Here is a 13,410-nt window from a genome sequence, read left to right on the forward strand (position 1 = left end):
TGTGCTATTAGTCAGTATAATAGTTAGTTAGTGAGATTATAAGTATTATTTTCTTAGTTCAGGTTTGCAAGCGATGACAAATTTCTCTTGATGAAATTGGCATCGTTGTTGGGGAAGCTAATTAGTTCTTCTTAGTTACTTTTTAGTTAAAGTTTCATTTGCTTTGATTTGTTTTCTTTGTGTCAATTTGAGCATGATAGGATTTCCGAATTAATCTTGGATGTCCAAAAGCCGAGTTGCAAGTTCTGACTCATGCTTAGTTTTCTGGGTTAGGTAAGTCTCTAGAGGCTTTGGTTTTAGAGCTTGCAGATAGTACTTTCGAGTTTCAACAGGACAACCTCCATAAACAAGAGGAGTTCGAGCAATTCTAACATGAGAGCCTTTGCCCCGAGGTAGAGGCTAGAACTGATTTGCAAAGTCTGAGTGACCTTGAGTCAGCTTGCAACTTCAGTTGGGAGACGGGACGAGTCATTGCTAGACCATTCCTTGGGCTTGCTAGAGGCTCGAAGGCATGAGGTAGTCCACGTCGATGTGGTGGAGGAGAAGAAACTACTTCCTCGAGATTTATGTCCAGGTACAACTTTGGAGTTCTTAGTGTTTGAACTTTCTAATACTAGCAAGACACCCAAGTTCAGCTGCAAAGCATGGCCAATCATGTTGCCCAGCTGACCGATACCTTATAGAGGTTAGAGAGCGTGCTAGAGCAACCCATCGTCTGTACCTCTAAGATAGAGTTTCTTGCCTATTAATTTAGTGATGATGAGGATATACACCATGCTTGCTAGTATGTGAGGCTAAAGAGGATCCTGAGCCTAAACTCAATGACATCTATGTATTAGGTTAGAGGTAGAAAGGCCTCGCCCTGTTCTACCGCCTAGTATTTCGTGTATATATAATTTTTAATTTTCCTCTTCTAGTTCTTATGAGCATGTTGCCTCTCTTCTTTCTTTAGACTCTTTAGGGTCATTTGAGCCTTTTGATTATTTCTTTTCACCTTTCTTTTCATATTCCAAAAACAACAAATGCGACCTGTTTATTTCCCTCGAAAAGATGAGGAGCCTTAGCCAACCGAGCTATATTGACTCATCTAAGAAGGGACCAGAGAAATACAAGAATTTTTTTTGTTCCTTGATAACGGATAGGCACGTCAAGCAACTGATGTTAAAAATTTGTCCTTCCTAGAGGGAGCCAGGTGAAAATTTACTACTTTCCTTTACTGGTTTCTAGTTAACTTCTTGTTTTTCTTTTATAGGTTCCTTTCCTTGGCCCTAGAAGAAGGACAACAACAATTTAAGCACGAGCCCTCTTACTTAACCCGAAAGACTACGTGCTTGAAAACGTCACTAGGGGAGGTTTTCTATTCTTTTGACTCTTTTATTTATTGGGCTTAGAGAGGTACATTGGGGACAATGTATCATTTTAAGTTGGGGGTGACATATGTTGTGATAGCTTGGGGTGTTTGAGCGTTGTGCTTAGACAATGTTGTGTGCTTGAATTGCTTGCTTGCTCTTTTGCTTGGTTTGTTATGATGAAGGAGTTGATGACGCATCCTCTTTGTGATTAGATTTGTATGGAATGATATTTGAAGATCATAATCATGATTGTTAACTGTTTTAAAAAAATTTCTTATCTCTCATGCATCTTTAGGTCTTTTGTCTAATGAACTTAGGTCTTGCATGCTTGGAATAGTATTATATGGCTTGTATATTTATTCTTACCTCGAAAGGTCTAGGTGCCAGGTGTTAAGTGACCAGAAGCTCAATCTAGCAATGCATGCATAAGTTTTTGCCAAACTATTGTTTTGTATTATAAAAGACAAGTGTAGATTAAATAAAAGAAAGTTTGTAAAAAGGCAAAGAATGTTGTAGAGTAAAAGCAAGTTTGTATGTTATTTTTTAAGGGGATTACTCCTCTTTCTTGTGGTTATGATTAACTTGCGGCGGCTATGATACCCATAGTTTTCCTCTATGCTAAAGTCCCCAAGGAATGAGTAAGCTTTGACGCCTTGTTAGGAGACGTTGCTCGTAGTTAGATATATTTCATGTAACTTGTGTGGGCAAGCCAAAACGGAGGTGGCATGTCTAGATAAGATTTGCTCTTTTGTGTAAAGTAAGGAAATTGAGAAAAAGTAAAAAAAAAAAAAAAAAAGGGAGAATAAAAGTTTGGTTCTCTTGAGTATGTCATTGCAATTTTGAGTCTTGGAAGCTTAACTCTTGAGCCTTCGACCTAGAGTAGGGGAAAATGAATTTAGAGTCTTATAAAACTATTTGGGGTTGCGTGAGTTTAATTAGTAAGGCTTTGGACTGATTCATGCATAAGTAGGTTTAGAATCATTCTTAAAATATGCTTCATTGATTGGTCGTGATCCAATTTCATTTTTTATTACAAATATTGTCCTAGGAGACTATTGAGACTAGAGTAACGATCCTTGTGATTGAGCAAGCATATTTTTGTGTGAATGCATGATTCTACCTTGCTCGAGGACGATCAATTAAGTTGGAGGTGTTTGATAGTACCGAAAATATGTTATCTCACTCCACTTAATTCAAGATCATTACTATGTTTAATGTGTTTATTTAGTGTTTTTATAGGTTTCGAGTACCTAAGAGGTAGAATTAATCGTTCCAGGCTGTTCATGGTTAATTTCTACAATTAGGAGCTAAATTGAGCATTTAGCCTTCAAATGAGATAAATTACTAGAATGCCCTTGGTGAGAGCGTTGTGACGCTCTACCGAGCGTAGTGTTACAATCAAAGAAAAAAATGACTTATTAATACTTATTAGTGTTCCAAGCGTAGTGTTAGAATAAAATACGATTCATAAATACTCATCAATGACTTATTATGAAGTTATGCTTTCAATCATAGGGTCACTTAGGTCAATCCAACATTGGCCAAGTAACCTTATCTAATAAGGTGTTAATGAGACACCTACATGAGAAGCAGGGCTTTTAACAGGTAATAATAATTTAACTCTCTTACTGTTAGAGAATTACCTATAACTATTATTAAAAGCCAAAGACACGTATCCCTTTAGGAAAATAAGGTCTTTCTTTCTTCCTAGATTCATTGATCCTTACATTCTTTCAGTTTAGTATACAGATGTGTTACCCTTTAACATACAAAAATGTATTTATTTAAAGCTAAACATATTTTCAAAACAACTTTTGAAAACATGCCTTATCACTAAAACTATTCATACTCTATGAAATATTTAGTAATAAAGTCTGGAAAAATTGAATTTCTCTTATGGTGATAAAAGAACCGTATTCAACATAATTAAACAACATTTTAATTCCTCCCACTATTTTAACTGAGACGAACTTCCCATTGCCAACTAGTAGAACTATTCCACTTAATTAAGTATTCACCAAAATTTACAATCTAATTATAATAAAGAAAATTCTAATAATGAATCATTATTCAACTATCAAGGTGTGAATCTGTATTCTCTACCTAGAACTTAGTAAATCAAATTTACTTATTCTTATTTTTATTCCTTTTAAGGTATTTCTAAAATTCCTCATCACGTGGACATTCCAAACTAATTTGAAAACATTTTCCTCATTAATTCTAGTCATTATGATTTCCTTGGACTCAAATAATACTTAACTTTGGAGGTCATATAGCTTTCCACACTCTGCATACAGTATGTTTCATCATGACTTTATCTCGTAGTCCAGAAAAAATCATATATCATCTAGACAATAAGAGTAGGCTATCACTGCAATGATTATTCATGTACACTTCATGAATTGACAATAATTCCTTTTGAGAAAATTTCCAAAATAAAAGACAATTACACTACCATTATATGTTGATGACTTTTCAAGGTAACATATTTATCAAATCCTTTGACTTATATTGATAATGGAAAAATTAAAACCTTGAAAGAAAATGACATAACTTTGAATTATATAAAACATGTTAATTGACTATATGCAATATATTATCCATTCTTATTAAGCATAGAAATTAAAAGAATAAATGTAATAAATTTAACATGAATCCCACATATTAATTCAAAATTTATATTGCTGTGATACTCCAGTGAGTTGGAATAAAAGTCATAGTAGGGCAGTAAGTTACTCCTTCACTGGATTGAGACATTCTCAACCAATATTACAATATAATAACTCTTATTCCTATAATATTTAGATACCATATTTTGGTCAAGAAATCATTAACTCATTTAAAAATTTCTCGTAAGTTTAACCCTTCATTTTAGACTCTAGAGCTCTTCCCAAATGAGCCAACCTTAGGAAAATACCGATTGGAACAAAAACTAAAGCAATCCTATTGATTTTTGGAGTTTGAGTTAAATTTCATGCAAACACCATCCGTAGGGGAACACAAGAAAAAGTGTCTCGAGGCCGAGCATGAAAGCTCACTATAAATTAATGAAGGAGACCATGGGATGTTTTGACACATTTTCCTCTCTCACTTACTATAAACAATCTTGCCATTCACCTTGATATTGACCTATGCAAACACCATCTATAGGGGGATACAAACAAATATGTCTTGAAGCCGAGCATAAATCTCACAGTGTGAACTATTTAGGGAGAAACGTGAAAAGGAAATTGAAGTATCATATATATTATTTTCTTTCCACTGAGTGCTTTACAAACAAGGGTTCATTACTTAGGTAAATTAATAAATTTATCTAAGTGAATTGTTAAATTGGCCAAATATAACTCTTATATTGGATTGTTTAACAATATATAATTCTTATTTATTAAACATTTTCATAAATATAATCATTTATTGCATGTTTATAATATTATTGTCTAATTCACCTTCCAGGTCAGTTCCTAGATAAGGGTGTTCCGCTTCCGTCAGCTTAAAACCCCAGCCATAGACAGAACTTTCCTTAGACAAGGTCCGTTATAGACAATTGTGTTATAAATCTAATCTTTTATTTAATCCAATTTCATCCTATTAAACAGAACTTAAAGGATTAAATCTATTTCTAATCGTATAAGAAAATTATCAACATAGGTCTAAATGAAATTAATTTTAAACCATTTAAAATTAATTTAACCTATGTGTGCATGCAACTTTTTATTATAGATTTTAATTCTAATTTCATTAAACTTATAATACTTATAAAGAATTAATGAAGCAGTTAAAATCTGTACGTGCATCTAGTGACATACTTTAAAAAAAATTATAACAATTATAATTTTACTACAGTGGTGTCATGATCCATGCATCTTCATTTCCATTACATTATACATAACATTTATATAATAAAGTATTGAAAGAAATAGAATATTCATCCATCCATCCATACTATATATTATAACATTTATAGTATAAAATGATTCATGGACATGCCATAAATGCCTACAATTGTATAATATAACAATTATATTAAATATGACGCATGAACATGCTTTATTAAATCATCCAAACTATATAATATAACACTTATATTAAAATGATGCATGAAATAATGTTTATCCTAGTGTGGGATTTTTATACTATAAGACATACACTATGTAATATAATATATAAATCATACATCACATGTATAATAAATATAAAAGCAAGATTGGATCAAAATTGCCATTCTAAATATTAATTAAATTAATATAACACTTATATTAATTTAATTAATGAAAAACAAATAAATACAATTAATTATTACAAATTAATAATTAATAAATCATAAAACTACTTTGAAGAACTGCTTGGAGCACTTGAAGCCACGACCTAGAACTGCCACTGTGTGCATGCCTCATGTTGAAAGTGTCGCAACGCTCCAACCAAGCGTCATGATGCTAGCATTTGAGTTCGTCGTAGTGTAGCACTACGCTGCTCACAGCGTTGCAACGCTCCATGCAGCATCGCAACACTACGAGCCCTCTACCTTACAGTATAAGGCGAGCGTTGCAACGCTCTAGCCTTATGCTCTAAAGTAGAATGTCTGTTCTATTTGTCCAATAATCCAAATTGTTCTGTTCTTGCTCCAAATTTCCCTAAATTGAGGCTGAAACTTTATCACAAATGACACAAATTTAAATACAGACTCGATTGCATGAAATTTATGACAAAAAATACAACGAGCTCTTACAAACCAATTGATTGAAAGCAGTAAATCTAATGCCAAGTTCAAAACCATCTAATGTGCAAAAACAGAACATTCAATGTTAAAAATGCAAAATATTTGCCCACCAAAACTCCGAATTAAAGTTGGAAAACAAAATTTAGAGACTCGAGATGGCTCTGATACCAATTAAAGGGAATGGAATTTCCCACAGCGGAAGCAATTGGATGTCACTGTCTCTAAATTTCATTTTACAGAACATACAGAGTAATTAAGAGTGATGAGAACTGATAAAGGGCAGAAATGCACATTATTACGACGCAAAGATATAAAACAATGTAGGATTGTGACGGTAAAAAAATGTAAAATCGGGTCCAAAAGCATTAAGTTGAGAACATTGTGATCACATACGACAATTGCATTAAAGCAGCTAATTTATGTATTTTGTGCAGGAAAATGCATTGGCACAAGGCAGAATTGCGATCTAAGGAATTCAGCGTCCGAGCGCATTAGAAGATTGCAACGACAAAGCTATGCGATCGTTTGCGTTCGTGAAGATCTGCTTAAGAAGGTGGCCGCATAAAGACGACACATCAAGGTGAAAGCTTAATAAATCATGATAGGACAGAAAACTAATGACGGTTGAATCCAAATTTAGTTGACAAGCCATTAACGACACACTATAGTAAGTACACTCAACTTTTCGGTGACCATTAATTGGCGCATCAGACAGAGAATTAATGACATCCCATCATTACAATCATTAGAGAAAAAAATATTCTTCACCTTGATCTCTATAAATACCGAAGGCCACCATTGATAAAGAAGCTTAGTCATATAGAGAGTTCACCATATAGAAGATAGTTAGTCGTTGTTCATAGTTTTCTTACACTTAGATGGCAGAGGCGAGTGAAGAGAAGAGAACGTCGAGAGATCACTCCTGGGAAGCTCAGAAGACTGCTGGGAGTCACTGCAACAGAGAGAGGGTCAACTCTTGCAGAAACAAGAACATTCTTTTGGGCAGAGTAGAGAAAAACATAGTGTAAAAGCCTTGGGAAGCAAAACATTGCTACCAGGCTCATTATGCATACTTTCCATTGTCATTCTGTATTCTGATTCTATTTATAAAATGGAATTTGCATCTCTACATCTGTTCACTCTCTTTACATTACGCATGAGTAACTAAACTTCCGAATGTGTTGAGAAGCACTTAGCTAGCATGACCTGAGATTTTCACATTATGCGATCATCTTGTATTATGAATGTGTCATTCGTTCTTTAGAGATGCTCGAGAGGGTGGTCTAAGGATAGCATCTAGGCCTGGGAAAGTCATATTAGAATCTAGGCTTGGGAGAGTCAGATTAGAACCGCATAAGCAAGAGATAGAAACTTAGGAATAAGTTCTGTTTGCTATTAATGCATCGCATGCACCCTAGAGATAGGATATGATAGTATGCGGTCACCTTGTGTATGTGTGCATCATTCATCATCACATAGATAAGAATAGAGACTTAGGAATAAGTCCTATTGACATCATCGTATACATCGCATGCGTCCTAGAAATAGGAACTATGGTATTTGCATTGGAAGATGATTTGTTGTTGTGTGTGTCTAGCATGATCGCATAGCTTGAAAGAAATCTTAGGAAATGTTAGCTAAATCCCTTCTCAACCCATTATCCGCATACTCATTGTAACTTTCGCTGTTATCAACTCTTTCCTCAATTCTGCCGCATAGGATTTATATTTTAAACAAACATACTAACCAACTTATTATTTTGATTGTTACCGCAAGGGAATCAGAATTTACCATCGCATACTATCTCCATAGTCCCTGTGTTCGACCCTGGGCTTACCAGGCAACCTAGTAGGATTTATACTTGGATTCTACTAGGAAAACTTGCATGTGCAACGCATACACCACCATCACAATATACATCATTATTTCATCATATTTACAACGCATCAAGTTTTTGGCGCCATTTTCGGGGACTACGGCAATACATATTGTGCTAACTGTAACTATTTTATTTTCTTTGCAGCTTTCCATCTCTGTGCACTGCCTCTCCTTTGATAAGGGAAGAAGCGGGCATCGTATGACGAAGGACGAGTTCCTGAGCTCGATTACGACCTAGAGATTGAAAGAACGTTCAGAAGAAGAAGAAGAAACAACCGCTAACAACAACAAGAGAGAAATCCCAATATGGTAGAGTAACCGGAAGATAGAGCACCCAACGAAAATAATATCATGGCGAACCCCATCCTCTTGGCGAACGACCGCAATAGGCCCATCCGGGACTATGTGTCGCCCAACCTTTATGATTTCTCACTAGAAATCATGAGGCCAGCCTTGGACAGATCGAGGTTCGAGATAAAGCTGGTGATGCTGCAGATGATTCAAACTGTCAAACAGTTTGGTGGTAGGCGTGGCGAAGATCCGCACGCCCACCTCCGAAATTTTATTGACATCTGCAATACGTTTGTGTTCCCAAACATCTCCGTTGAGGAGGTTTGACTAATGCTATTCCCATTTTCGCTGTGTGACCAAGCACGAAAATGGGCTTATTCTCTCAAACCAGGGGAGATTACATCGTGGGAACAGGTCATTGAAAAGTTCATGAAGAAGTACTTCCCCCCGACAAAGAGTGCAAGAAGGAGAAAGTTGATTACTAACTTTGAACAAGATATCAAAGAATCGCTTAGTGACGCCTGGGCGAGGTTTAAAAGACTAGTGTCAGATTGTCCACACAGTTTGAACCCTACATCATAGACGGCTACCAATGCAACAACACCTGATGGTCTGCTCGACAAGACTTACGACGAGGCTAAGAATATACTTGATCGCATTTTAAAGAATCATGAAGACCGGAGAGAAAGCGATCAACGACTGAGAACTAAAGACAGTGACACAAGCAATGGAACCATCACATCCTTACAAAACCATAGGGGGCAGGTCAATGCAATTGATTAAACGAGCGCATGTTGTGCCACTTGCAGAGAAGGCCATCCAATGGAAGAGTGACCGAGGAACCCACACTCTATTTATTTTGTGAAAAATAATCCTTTCTCTAATACTTACAACCTTGAGTGGAAAAACCACCCTAACTTTGCATGGAAAAGTCAACAAAAAAAATTTCAACCAATGGCGCAAAAAGAAGGGCCACAAGGATTTTTCCCACGAATAAACGGTCAACCACAAAATCAAGCTAATAGTTTGCAGGCGCCGCAATCTTCATCTCTGGAGAGCTTACTGAAGCAGTATATTGAGAAGAATGAAACAATACTCCAGAATCAAGCGACGTCTATCCACAATCTTGAAATTCAGATAGGACAGATTATGGGCGAACTCAAAAGTAGATCGCAAGGGGTATTGCTAAGTTCAACAGAGCTCCCGCGCAACCTAGGGAGTACGGGAAAGGAGCAATGTCAAGTTGTGACGATGCGAAATGGAAAGACAGTGGCGGGAGAGAAAAATGAGCCAAGCCAGACTACTTTAGTTGCGATGGAACCACAGACCCCGTTGACTCAAGAAGAACCAGAAGAATAAGAGACGATGGAACCAGATATTGCGTCCACTTCTAAGCTGATAGAGTAGAAACCATGAAAACACAGCTGCCACCATTCCTCCAGAGACTTAAAAAGAAGAACAATGATGAAGTGCAATACCATCGCTTCATGGACATGTTGAAACAATTACATATCAACATCCCTTTCACTGAAGCGATCGAACAAATGCCAAAGTATGCAAAGTTTCTGAAGGACGTGGTGAGGAAGAAAAGAAGCACAGGTAAGTTCACAATGGCGGCATTGACCTAAAGTTTAAAAACCATAATTTCACTGAAAATGCGCGACCCCAGAAGTTTCACAATGCCCTGCTCAATTGGAGGGATATATTTTGGTCAAGCGCTTTGCGATCTCGGGGTTAGTATCAACTTAATGCCCTTTTCAATTTTTAAGCAACTGAATGTGGGACAATTAGCGCCCACGACGGTGACTCTCCAGCTAGCTGACAAGTCCCTTGTGCATCTAGAAGGAAAGGTGAAAGATGTCCTGGTCTCGATTGACAAATTTATCTTACCGGCAGACTTCATCATCCTTGATTATGAAGCGGACAAGGATGTACCTATCATTCTGGGATGACCATTTTTATCCACTGGTTGCACTCAGATTGATGTGTACAAGGGAGAAATCACATTGTGCATGAACGGACAGAAGATTAGGTTTGATATTATCAGAGCCATGAAGTACCTAGAAGAAGAAGACCTAACAAATTTCGACAATGAACCCAGTTTATATGAAGAAGAAAAGTCTGGAGAAGAAGATGAAAGAGAAGATGCGACCGCATCCATAGTAACCTGCAAAGTGATCGTAGAAACAATAACCAAAGAAGAAAAACTGACGATGAATGAAAAGAGAAAAGCACAAAAACCATCATTGGAACAACCACCCTCAGTAGAACTGAAAATCTTGCCAAACCACCTGAAGTATGCTTATTTGAGGCAAAATGAAATGCTACCAGTAATAATTCCCTCTACACTTCAAGAAGACCAAGAGAATGTGCTGCTAAGCATCCTGAAAAAGTACATAAAAGCAATAGGTTGGACGCTAGCAGACATTAGAGGAATCAACCCCGCATACTGTATGCACAGGATACGTCTCGAGGAGAATAAAAAAGGATCGATCGAATATCAACACAGACTAAACCCTGCAATGAAGGAGGTCGTGAAGAAGAAGATAATCAAATGGTTGGACGCAGGGATTATCTATCCAATCGCAGCACGTGGGTCAACCCTGTGCAATTTGTGCCAAAGAAAGGAGGGATTATGGTAGTCCCAAATGAAAATAATGAACTAATACCCACGAGGACCGTCACTGGCTGGCGAATATGCATGGACTACCACAAACTGAATGCGGCGATGAAGAAGGATCATTTCCCCTTGCCTTTTATTGACCAGATGTTTAGACCGCCTATAGAAAATGGTTACTTTTGTTTTTTGGATGGATATACAAGCTACAACCAAATCATAGATTGCTTCTGAAGATCAAGGAAAACCACATTCACCTGCCCCTATGGAACATTTGCGTCTCGACCCATACCGTTCGGCTTTATGCAATGCGCTGAGCACATTTCAAAGGTGTATGATGGCCATCTTTTTTTAGTATCTTGAAGATTCAGTAGAAATTTTTCATGGACGACTTCTGGTGTATGGGCAAACATACGAAGTTTGTCTCAATAATCTAAAGAAGATACTAAAGGAGATGTGAAGAGACGAACCTTGTGCTGAACTGGAGAAGTGCCATTTCATGGTGAAGGAAAGTATTATGCTCGGCACAAAGTCTCCAAGGACAGGCTAGAGGTGGATAAGACAAAGATTGAGCGATTGAAAGCTTCCACCTCCTGCAAATGTGAAGGCTGTTAGGAGCTTCTTGGCATGCAGGCTTTTATCGGTGTTTTTGTTGAAAGGACTTTTCGAAGATTGCGTGATCACTAAGTGTGTTGCTGGAAGGCAGAAAGAACATTTGACTTTGATAAACAATGCCTACAACGCATTCAAGATACTGAAGAATGCATTAATAACCTTATGTGTGAATCGGCACCAAAAACTAGACACAACCCTTTGAACTAATGTGTGATGCAAAGTGGTTATGCGATGGGGGCGGTGCTGGCTCAAAGAAGAAGAACAATGCTAACACCTCATCGCATATGCGAGTAGAACCTTGAACTTGCCCAAACAAATTACACTACCAAAAAAACAAAACTGCTTGTGGTGATCTTTGCCTGAGAAATTCAGAGCTTACTTGCTGGGAATCCCAAAGTGATCGTTCAAATCGACCACTTGGCAATCAAATATTTGATGACAAAGAAAGATGCAAAGCTGAGATTGATTCGATGGGTTCTCTTCCTTCAAGAATTCAACATGGAAATCATTGATCGCAAAGGGATGGAGAACCAGGTTGCGGACCAACCTATACAGATTAGGAAAATCCAGAAGTCGACCGCAACCAATCGGAGGTGAATGCAACTTTTCTAGATAAGCAGTTGTTTAAAATTGAAAGAGTTACCATGGTATATACGGATGTGGTCAATTTTCTGGTTTGCAAACAATTTCTAAGAACTAAACAACCCACCAAAGAGACGGCTTAGACATGAATGTAAATCATATTATTGGGATGAGCCAAATCTTTATAAGAGGAGATCAGACCAGATTTTGCGCCTTTGCGTACTAGACGATGCTCACCAACGCATACTATCGCAATGCCATGAACAGCATATGAAGGACACTTTGAGGCCAACGCACAGCAGCAAAAAGTGTTACAAAGTGGATATTTTTGGCCAACTTTATTCAAGGATGCAAGAGACTATGCAATGAAATGCGACTGGTGCCAACGCACGGGAAACATTTCATGGAAGAATGCGATGCCCATGAATATCATCTTAGAATTGAAACTATTCGACGTCTGGGGCATAGACTTCATGTGACCATTTCCACCATCAAATGGTCACAAATACATTCTATTAGCCGTTGACTACGTATCCAAATGGGTAGAAGCAGTATCGTGCATCGTAAGCGATGCGGCGGTAGTCTCCAAGTTCTTAAGGAAGAATATTTTCACTCGTTTTGGCACTTCACGTGCCATAATAAGTGATGAAGGCTCTCACTTTGTTAATAACATCATCAACAAATTGCTGCTCAAGTATAATATCCTCTATAAGGTAGCCACCGCATACCATCCACAAAAAATGGTCAAGTTGAAGTGTCCAATAGGGAAATCAAACTGATATTAGAGAAGATGGTGAACCCTTCTGATGACAATGCAGAAATGCATGTCATCTTAGGACTTTTACTTAGAATTATGAAGGTTGTTAGGCAGAATATGTGGCAATCATATTAGAAATTCACGAGAAAAATAGTTTGCATCGATTAGCTTGTCGAATCTCAGCTACCCGTTATTTTGCGTTAATTATGCGTTCAATGTTCTATTTTTATAGCTAATGCAGGAAATGAATGAAAATGCAGAACCAGACCACCACATAGACGACCGCATGCGAAGAAACACTCCATCGCAAAGGCAAACGCATCGATCAACGCATGGATGTTGCGGTAATCAACCGTATGCATCCATCGCATGGGAGTTGCGCTCGTTAAGTGATTGTGGTCATCATGTAGAGTTTTGGTATTAAGCGAATGCGACCATTGAATTATTACGGCTACGCGACAACGCAAACTAATGGGATCAATGCAAGGTAGGTGGAATGAACACATGAAGGCATCTACCTCGAGAAAATCCAAAAGATGATGTTGACATTTCACCTACCACGCCATTAGTGGCAAAGGTTCAGAAAGGACTAACGCATCGA

Source organism: Benincasa hispida, unplaced genomic scaffold (assembly GCF_009727055.1).
Source record: "Benincasa hispida cultivar B227 unplaced genomic scaffold, ASM972705v1 Contig62, whole genome shotgun sequence".
Taxonomy (NCBI): Eukaryota; Viridiplantae; Streptophyta; class Magnoliopsida; order Cucurbitales; family Cucurbitaceae; genus Benincasa; species Benincasa hispida.